The sequence below is a fragment of the Cornus florida genome, unplaced genomic scaffold, assembly GCF_030987335.1.
Source record: "Cornus florida cultivar Cherokee Brave unplaced genomic scaffold, ASM3098733v1 CherokeeBrave_3.0.0_Hap2_Chr09, whole genome shotgun sequence".
In the NCBI taxonomy this organism is placed as follows: Eukaryota; Viridiplantae; Streptophyta; class Magnoliopsida; order Cornales; family Cornaceae; genus Cornus; species Cornus florida.
In genome coordinates this window covers 315-10,146 of record NW_026775579.1, presented here as the reverse complement: position 1 = coordinate 10,146, position 9,832 = coordinate 315, and the positions used below count along the sequence as shown (strand labels likewise).

The window sequence follows — 9,832 nt, the reverse complement described above, 5'->3', positions numbered from 1 at the left end:
AAAAAATAAACTAAGGGTAAAGTAGTCATTTCAAACTTAAATGGGTGCCACCGTGCACACCATTGGAAAGACAACAAAAAATGAATGAAGTTAGACTCAAGAATTACCTGATTCAGAATCCGGACAGAAAAGATACAAAAATATAACAAGGAGGCATCCTTTGATTAAGAGATACCACGACCCTATCTCACTAAAACTGGGATAACTCTCACTACGGTTGGATTTTTAGTGTAAGGTTGGTACCATTGGAAATCTAACTTCAAGCTCTTGAAGTTAGACTCAAGAATGAGCAAATTTGGATTAAAAATGAGTGAGATATGACCTTCTGAAGTTGGTGCAACAAAACTGTCCAAGGAAAACTAAAAAGGGAAAACCCCAGGGAGGATCGGTCGACTGAAGCCAAGGACCAACTTGCCAAAACTCAATTATCATCCGATTGAAGCTCAATCATCAGCCGACTGAAACGACTTTTTCACCAATAAACATACTGGAATTGGTCTCAAGGGTTTGTCAGCCAGCTGATGGTTCTTGTCAACCGACCGACGCAACAGACAACAGCAAAAGCTACTGCTGCAATGTCTGGGGAAGGTGCATGGGCTAAAACAAATGCTATGCATGCATCCCATATGTTCCGGAACAAGTTTTAAAACATGCCAAGGTCACAATTAAGCATTTAAAACATGCTAAACCAAAAAGAATCCATATATCATGCTCCAATGTATGAATTTTCATAAAAACTTATAAACCGCCCCCATGAAGGTTCCAAAACTAAAATTTAAGAGTTTTGTGAAATATAGACATGCACGCAAACGTAAAAAGACATTTAAGATGCGCTCCAATGGTCCATGGCCTCAAAATATCCCCAATGCAAAATATGAGCTCTCAAACCTCAATTTTCATAAAATTGCCTTAAAATGCAATAAATGAAACCAAAATGCAAAACATAAAACAAAATGGTGTTTGGCCTTTGGCCACACCTCATGCATGATTAATGAGACCCTATGAAAGAATAAGATTGGAATTCCCACACCAGATGCAAACATGATGAAGCAATGACTTGACATTTTTCAATATTTCCATAATAAACCTTGAAACTGAAAATGCATAGAATGCAAATTAGATATCATTGGCCTATGGCCTCACCTCATACATGTCAAATACATTACGAAGAGTGTACTTATGTACATATTACATGTTTAAAATAAAATATACACATTTTGACATATAAGGCTACAAGTGGCATTTCAAGCCAACCTTTACAAGAATGGGAACCTTCAAGTCCACAAATCATCCAAGCATAATGAGAATCTCAACCTTGAATTCTATACCTAAAAAATGTCCTCGGTAGCTTTGGGGTGAGTAACATAAAGCTACTCGTAGGAGATGCGTATGCAAAGACTTAACGTTTTACAAGTTTGCATAATTTAATCATTGTGGTTCATTCCACCTAACGTCTATGTCAAAGTGAGACCCAAGGAGCATCCAAAGCTACCTTAAAACATTTCTATCACAAATCATATCATTCATACAATTTAAATAACATAGAAGCACGTTATACAAGGTAACAAGATATAGATTCTCAAATTTATCAACTTGAAATCTAATATGTGAAAATAACTAAAGTGGGTCATGCCACCTAACGTGTATATTCCAAATGAATTTATAAGATCGTTCCTAAGTTACATTTGAATAATATAGCATAAATGTACTTAAAAACATCAAAATTTGCAATGATTCATTGAAAATCACGATACCTAAATGTACTTAACAACATTAAAACTGCGATGATTCATTAATATCATAATGCATAAATGTGTTTAACAACATCAAATCGCCAATAACTAAAATCACAAGTCACAATTAAATATTGGTTGCCAACTTGAAATTGAATGCGAAATCAAATAGTGAAAGACTTGGACATCAAATATCGGAGTAAAACCAAGACCTAAACGGTTATTCCGGGCACTAACCTACTAAGAATACCACCCTAGTGGGCACTATAAAATGGGGAGACCTCATACCTCCCGTATTAGAGCCAAATGTCCCAAGCGACTCCAAAATCAATAAATAAGTTCACAACTTATACGCAATTTAAATAATGCACGAAACTACCTTCCATGCACAAGTAGGTTAGAACCACACAACACAAACTCTAAGTCCACAACTACTATAGTATGACAAATGTTGAATCTTCATAGTGCGATTCGTTATACGCTATAACAACATCATATATAGAAATATTCAGCGTGCGATTCGTTACACGCTATAACAATATAATTCAATAATGAAAACATAAACTCATGAATCCATTACAAGTCCAAAATTATAGTTTAAACATACAACCAATATCAAACACATGATTTAATCATTAATGCAATAGAAACAGAAATTAATTAAGTAAACTAATTAATTTCTCTAGGTTTCAAATCTCATAATTAATATATGTTATACAACATAACTTGATCATTACATATATCAATTTAAAAACTTAATTAGGTCATTGGAACAATAAAATAGAATTTAATTAAATCATGATAATTAAATCTCTAGATTCTAAAGCAACTCCAAATGGTCCCAAATTAATATATGCTACTAACCAAGTCTTAGTCATTACAAATATTAAGTTAAAAACTTAATTAAGCTAATGGAGCCATTAAATAGATTTTAATTAATTCTTTAAATTAAAACCTCTAGATTTTTAAAATCATCTAAATGTTCTCAAATTATAGTATGTTAAACAATATGCCAAGACTTAATTTGTAATAACCCGGTCATTATCCTTTCTTTCATTTTTCTTAAATTTTACAGATAAATTTTCTTCATTTAATTTTTTTTCCGAGTTATGTTTCTCGTCACTAGGTGTTGTCTCGAGTGCTTGGAAATGGTTTCTGAGACTATTTCGTTTGGATTGACAACTTCCTTTAAAGAACCAAGTCATTTCCACATTTTTACTTTTTGGACACTATTCACCTTTTGTCTTTTTCCCATTTGTCACTTTGTTGGCACAATCTCACTTTTCGTGTTCGATTTTTCTTCCACTTTTGCATGCACTCATGATATATGATTTCTTAGAAACGTGTATTTTTACTTTCCTAGAAATGCATGCCATTTGTGCACTTTCTTCTTTAGGGGTGTGGATTGGTGCGACCGAGCGTATGCACAAAATAATGCACAACACTTTAGGTTTAGAAATAATGTCAAGTGAGCACCATATTTAAAATTTATAAAACCACTAAACACTTATACTATGGAGTATAAAGTGAGCAAGGATCGTCCCAAGAGATCTAAACAATTATAGGTTTTTCAGAATTGAATTCTACTTTAGTACTTATGTGATTGCTAAAAAGGTTTGGTTTTGTGATTAGACTAATTTTAAACTAAATGATGCAAATAAAGAGTAGAGTTTAAAAGATTGGAAAGAGACTTAGGGTGTAGGATTCACCACTAAGCACATTCCCTAACTCACTCACTTTCAACTAATTGGGGAGGAAATAATGTGTAAACCAAATGTGACTAACAACTGCAATGAAAAGTGTAAACCATCAATTTCAAGCATGAATCAACTACTTAACGATAATTAAACTAAGTGTAGTGCAATTCACCATTTTTTTTTTTTTTTTTTTTTATTTTTATGTATGATCATGTGCAATGTCCAAGTTCCTTAAGCTCTCTAATCACCCCATGTAACAAGCGCTGAGCCAATGACTCCCAAACTAGATGGTCTTAGGGCGTTAAGTGTAAAGACACTCCTAAGGGCGTAATGACTCGAAATGGCTAAGCTACGAACTCAAACTAATCATATATCTTACATTATTTCCTTGTCTTCCTTTTTAATCAGTTGACATGTTAAAAGAATGCAGTTTTTTTTTTTTTTTTTTTTCTTCACCTTTGGTGAGTGCTTTTATTTCTTTTCTTTGCAAGGTCATTTTATCAAGAATGAAAGTTTTCAAAGCATACTAGCTCAATTGGGATAAACCAAAACAATAATCAACTAAGCATGTACCCCACAAATTGAATGCTAGTGTACGCAAGTGCAAGTGTAGAATTCTAAAATAAACTCTCAAAGCATTTTCAACTAACAAGATGATGTGTACCACAAGAGCAAACATGATATCAAAAATAAAAAATTTACCCCTAAATGGCATCCTAGAGCATACAAGAAATATTAGACGCGAACAACTTGCTTTTCAAAGGCACTATGCTTCAAAAGTTCGAAATCATTACTAAACACATCTCAAATCGCATCATGCATTTAAAGCTTAACTTAAATAAAATGAATCATGATGACGTTACGCCCAAACATAAACTGTACATTGTCCTCAATGTGCAATGAGAATAATGAAAAATAATGGAAAGAGTACCGTGATGGCAAAGATTATGAAATCCGGCATTGATCCAGTAGGAAAGATGTCTCCCCCAAGCTTAGATGCAAAAATCTAGCTGTATAACCATACTAGCAAACTCACATCAAATGTCACATGGGATAAGCAATTCATACAGTTCAAAATAATATATAACACAATGCAAAGAGATATGAGATGAAACCCTTGATAAAATCTGAAAACATTCATAACTAGTCATAAGGGCATACCGATAACACATTTTTGAATTTTTTTAATTTATTTTTAATTTTTTTAGTTTAGTTTTTTTTTTTTTTTTTTTTTTTTTGGTTATTTTTTTTTTTTTTATAATTGTAAAAGAAACAAAGAAAAAGAACATATATACACAACCTACAAATAAATAAATAATTGGCTAAGTTTAACGTCTCTAGCAAGACGGAATGATACTTTGCAATTTTTATTTTTTAATTATTTTTTATTTATTTCATTATTTTTTTTATTTAGTATTGTTTTTTTGTTTTTGTTTTTTTATATGAATATGAGCAATAAAGCCAAAATCAATCATATATGGATGAATGAAACCAAAATATATCATCAAAACTCAGAATTACAGGTTTCCAAAATAGCCAGCTCTAAATCACAAAAAATCTAGCTATAGCCACATAAAATCCCATCCACTCAAAATAAAAAAATCTAAACAGCCTAACATAGACAAGAGAAATCATGCATCAGGCGGCAATGTGGAAGTGCGTGGGAGACTCGATGAAACAATCTCATATAAATCTCGTAGCATGCGCTAGGTAGTGGTGTGCTGCTGTATAAGCTCAGCATGCTTGACTCGACGCTGCTCCTCAGATTCAGCCAACTCGGTCCTCAACTGCCCCACAATGGCATTGAACTCTGTCCTAGTCACCCCTGCAGACTCCTCTGCATGTGGTGACACAGCCTGTGCTATCTCATAACTAGCACCATCAGCAATCTGCTCCTCAGACTTCCCAACGACGTCCTCAACTAAGGCATTCACATCCTCTCTATCACCTGCTGCCATGCCATCACCTTCCTTCTTGGCCCTAGGCATATGAGAAAGGCTTAAGTTCCACTGTGCTAGCCCAAAAGTCACCGCTGAGCCTCAGAGATCTCATCATTATCAACCACGAAGCACCAAAGGACAAGGAGCTGGGTAATAATATATAGAAATGGAAGGTTTCATTTTTTCGCATTTGGATCCCCACTCGCCACTAAATGCTTCCAATATTTATGCATTTGGTTCAAGATGAAAGCTGGAACAGAAAACCATGCTCCAGTGTGGGTAGCATACAATGCTATTAAGAATTCTTGCCCTCGCTGTACCTTATGACCTATTGGAAAAACATTCTGCTTCAGAACCTAATTGAAAAACCACATATCCTTAGGTAGTGAGGACTTGCTGGCACAATTCGTCATCTTCTTGTCACCATACTTCCCGTCACACATATCCTTAACAATAGAATGCACAGTAGGTTTTTCCGAGAATTTGCCAAAACGTAGCTCCCCATTCTCTATTAGCAAGTCAGTGGGGTACAAATGTGGACACCCCAATGCCTGGGCTATGTCTAAGACACCAAAGTGAATTCGAACACCATCAATGGTTGTAGCTAATATGTCCGGCGCATCACTAATCCATTCCATATTCTGATAAAACAGGCGCACAATACGGGGATATGCAACCTCTGCAGTTGGTCTAAAAAGACAGGACAAACGCCTCCTTTCAAATTCTAACACCGCCCATTCAGTCGTGTCATTGTGGCGAAACGTACCTTCAATGTCGAAGGTAGTCTCAAAATCCAGACGTTTGTTGCGCCACACAGCTTTGGGAGTCTCTTTAGAGGGTTTGAAACGTTTGGAAGAAGGAACACGAGTCATTTCTTAAAGATTGAAATATATGGGAAGTAGTCCAAATTCAATAACCCTACTCCAATGACAAACCAAAATCTGCAAATCAACCAACAAGACATTCAATGTCAAATGAAGCATCCAACTCTAATTTTCCAATCACCAAATTGGGCCACTGTGAATTTTTTTATTTTTTTTTTCATCAATTCAATTTTTTTTTTTTTTAAACATCAATGCAACTTTTTTTTTTTTTTTTAATAACCAATTCAAGTGCAAAAAAAAGAAAAAAAAATTAACCAACTCAAGCACTTTCCCATACACAATCTAAGTTCAACGACAACCACAACTCAACAACCAATTCGTCCACTAGGAATTTTTATTTTATTTTATTTTTTATTTTTTTACTTTTTTTATTTTGTAATCATCAATTTAACTCTTTTTTTGTTTCAATCATCAATGGAATTTTTTTTGTTTTTAATCATCTATTCAACTTTTTTTTTTTTTAAGACCAACAATCTATATTGCGAAACAATATCACAATTTCAGTGCCCTAAAACAAAGGCAGAATTCTGGATTTAGTACACAACAAAGAAGGGGAAAGAGTTTCGGGATGCAAATTGGATTTGACATGATCCAAACATGAAAATTATTATCACAACAATAGCACCCAGATAGTCCGAAAAAAATGATAAAGAGTATTGAATTCTCTCATCAAATTCTCTCATCTTTGGAGCACTATGATGGATGATAAATGATAAATGTCAATTAACCAAAGCAATTAACCGCAAAGGATTCGGGTGCACTTACCCGAAACAATTAACCACAAGGATAACGGCAACCCACAAGCTCGCTGGAGAAGAAACCAATAAAAAAAAAAATCGCTGAAGAAACCAACCGGTATCAGAGAGGAATCTAGCCAAAATCGCTGCACAAGCTCACTGAAAGAACAAGTCAAAATCGCCAGAGAAAAGCGACCCAAAAGCGCAACAGAGAACCCAGCTGAAATCACCGGCGAGACCCGCAACCCCGCAACGCGACAGAGACCAACCAGCCAGAATCGCTGGAGAACATGGCGATTCACAAACACGCCGGAAGGAACCGGCGATGCAGAAACTCGCCGGAAGGAACCGGCGATGCAGCAGCGATCGCCGGAGAGAACGACGATTCACAAACTCGCAATAAAACTTGGCGAACCTCAAACTCGGCAACCTAGAAACCGGCAACCCAACTTCCCCAATCGCACCCAACCGAAACCCAAAGAGGCGATGCAAAGGGCGAACCTAAACCTGTCGGCAGAAAAGAACTCAGAACCATGGAGCCAGAAATCACAGCCACGACACTGTGGAAGAGGAGAAGAGATCAGCGAGGAGCGAACCAACAAATTGGGATTGGAGGTGGGTTAAGGGTTTCGTAAGGAAGGAGAAGAAAACTGTGTTTGGGAATGGAAGGTAGGGCGAGAATGGATTGGCGCTCGATCTCCTTTACTGGGGGATCGATATTTTTTTACAAAAAATTGTCCTTTTACTGTGTAATGAGAAGGGGAAATACAAGTAAAATGGAATCGATCCACGTGGACGGGGGATCAATCCACTTAGGCTAATTTTTTTGGTTGCTCTCTGCAAAGAATGGGATTGCTCTCCCAGTTTAGTTTAGGTTTTTTTTTTTTTTTTTTTTTTTTTAAAGCAAAACTAAAATGAAATATATATATAATAATAATAATAATAATAATAATAAAATGGAAATAAAATAAAACACCAACCTACACTATTGTCACAAATCTTTCACATGTTCTTTGAACAGGTCTGTCATGGACATCACATCATCCGTCATAATCTGCATATTCGAGTTTGTCTCCCCCACAAACTCTTCAAGCATTGATCGCATTGTTTGCAACTCAACTGCAAATTCGTGGGTGTTATTGTCTTTACAGTGTGAGAGTGTTTTACTTGCTGTGTGTTCTAGGCAACAAGTGTGAGTTGACTAATTGGCACAGGGGTAAATTCTAAACACGAATCTAGTGGCCTGTGATGGCACTAAGCCAGAAATATGAAACACTTTTCTCTTAATTTCTAACTTAGCTCAGCCAACTCACACTTGCTGCCTAGAACACACAACAAGTAAAACACTCTCACACACAAGAATAGTTGCAAGAATGTAAAGGCAATCACACCCACGAATTTACAGAAGCACAAGGCTTCCAACCTTTTACTATTATTCACAAAATAGTACAAGGAAAGGCCTCAACCTGCAGAAGCATACAAGAGTCTCTCACAACATAACTCTGTATCTCACTCTCAATCTGCCCTCTCTACAGAACCCACATTAGCAATATATAGGCAAACTCTCAAAACCGCCCACAACTGCCCACTAAAGTGGTGGATGACACCCCCATCCACCTAGGGTCATGTTGGCACCCACTAAGTGTGCCAACACTACATATGTAGTTGACAAGCCCAACTACTAGCTTGTTGGCATGTTCTGCTCATGCCACGTGTCCACAGGAAGTTGCATTCAGCATAGTGAAAGAAACCACCTCCAACCGCCTGTGTGTTGTCCTCTCAAATCTGTGCCACATGGATGGGAAGTTATTCAGCACATCCCCACTCCCCACATGAGTGGGAAGTGCTAGTAACTTCCCCCAACCAACTGAGCCTACTTAGTGGGAAGTGTAATTTCCCCCAACCACTTGAGCCCACTTAGTCATCTTCTATAACCGTAAGCCATGTCTGAGTCCCCTGAGCCAACCTTGCATGCTGAGCCTTGCCTATGCCCACTGCCTTGTACCCATGTCCTTGACTTGACTATGCCACACGTCCATGACTTGTGTGGTCTATGCTTTAAGCAACATCTGAGCCAACCTTATGAACGTAGCCCGTGCCAAGCCTACAAATCTACACCCACATATAAATGTCTCAAAGTGCACGACATCCAAATCGAGTGCCGTCTGCGCCAACCATCTTCTATGGACTCAAGGTACCTCCCATAAAGATCCCGAGCCAAAACTCCAAGCTTCACTTTTTTGCCATATTTACGAAAATGCCACTGGGCACCCCCAGTGCACGCTGACAGCATCCCATGGCTGTCAGGGGGCTTGTCAAGGTCCCAACCCCGTAACAAACCTCCCCCACTTAAGAATTTCAACGTCTTCATTGAAACAATCACAAAGTGTCACAAGTCTCTGCCTGCAACTTAGCATGTTGGCCCCGACTAACCCGAATGTTGAATATTAACACTGCAACAACTCCACTGCTGCACTTGAATAATGCCATAAACCCCAACCTCCGCATCAATTCATGACATGAATTCTAAACACCTTTGGATTTTGTCCTCACAACCAGCAACCCAAATCAGAAAAACAAATAAAGAGGAAATTCACCATTACCAACCTTGGCAATAACTCCGTGAGCATCTCTGCATAGCCTTCCCCGAAGCCACGCGCCCACCTGCACCTATCATAACTGCATGACAAGAGGATTGACCCTAATATTACCCTCATCCGAGTCTGAATCTCTTCCATTGGCTTCTTCAGCAACCATAACATTCACCTTCTCCTTTTTAGGACAGTCCCTCGCCCTGTGTGGACCCTTGCAAATGAAGCAACCACTGTCCAGCTTTGGCCT

General features: G+C 37.4%; 1 long non-coding RNA gene across 1 annotated transcript; it reads right to left on the bottom strand.

Moving 5' to 3' along the window:
* Positions 1 to 3,887: 3,887 nt before the first annotated feature.
* On the bottom strand, positions 3,888 to 7,976 carry LOC132273393 (uncharacterized). Its single transcript, XR_009470101.1, has 2 exons — positions 7,020 to 7,976; positions 3,888 to 4,440 (listed from the first exon to the last, which is right to left on the bottom strand). It is a non-coding gene; the product is annotated as an uncharacterized LOC132273393 (long non-coding RNA).
* Positions 7,977 to 9,832: the final 1,856 nt, after the last annotated feature.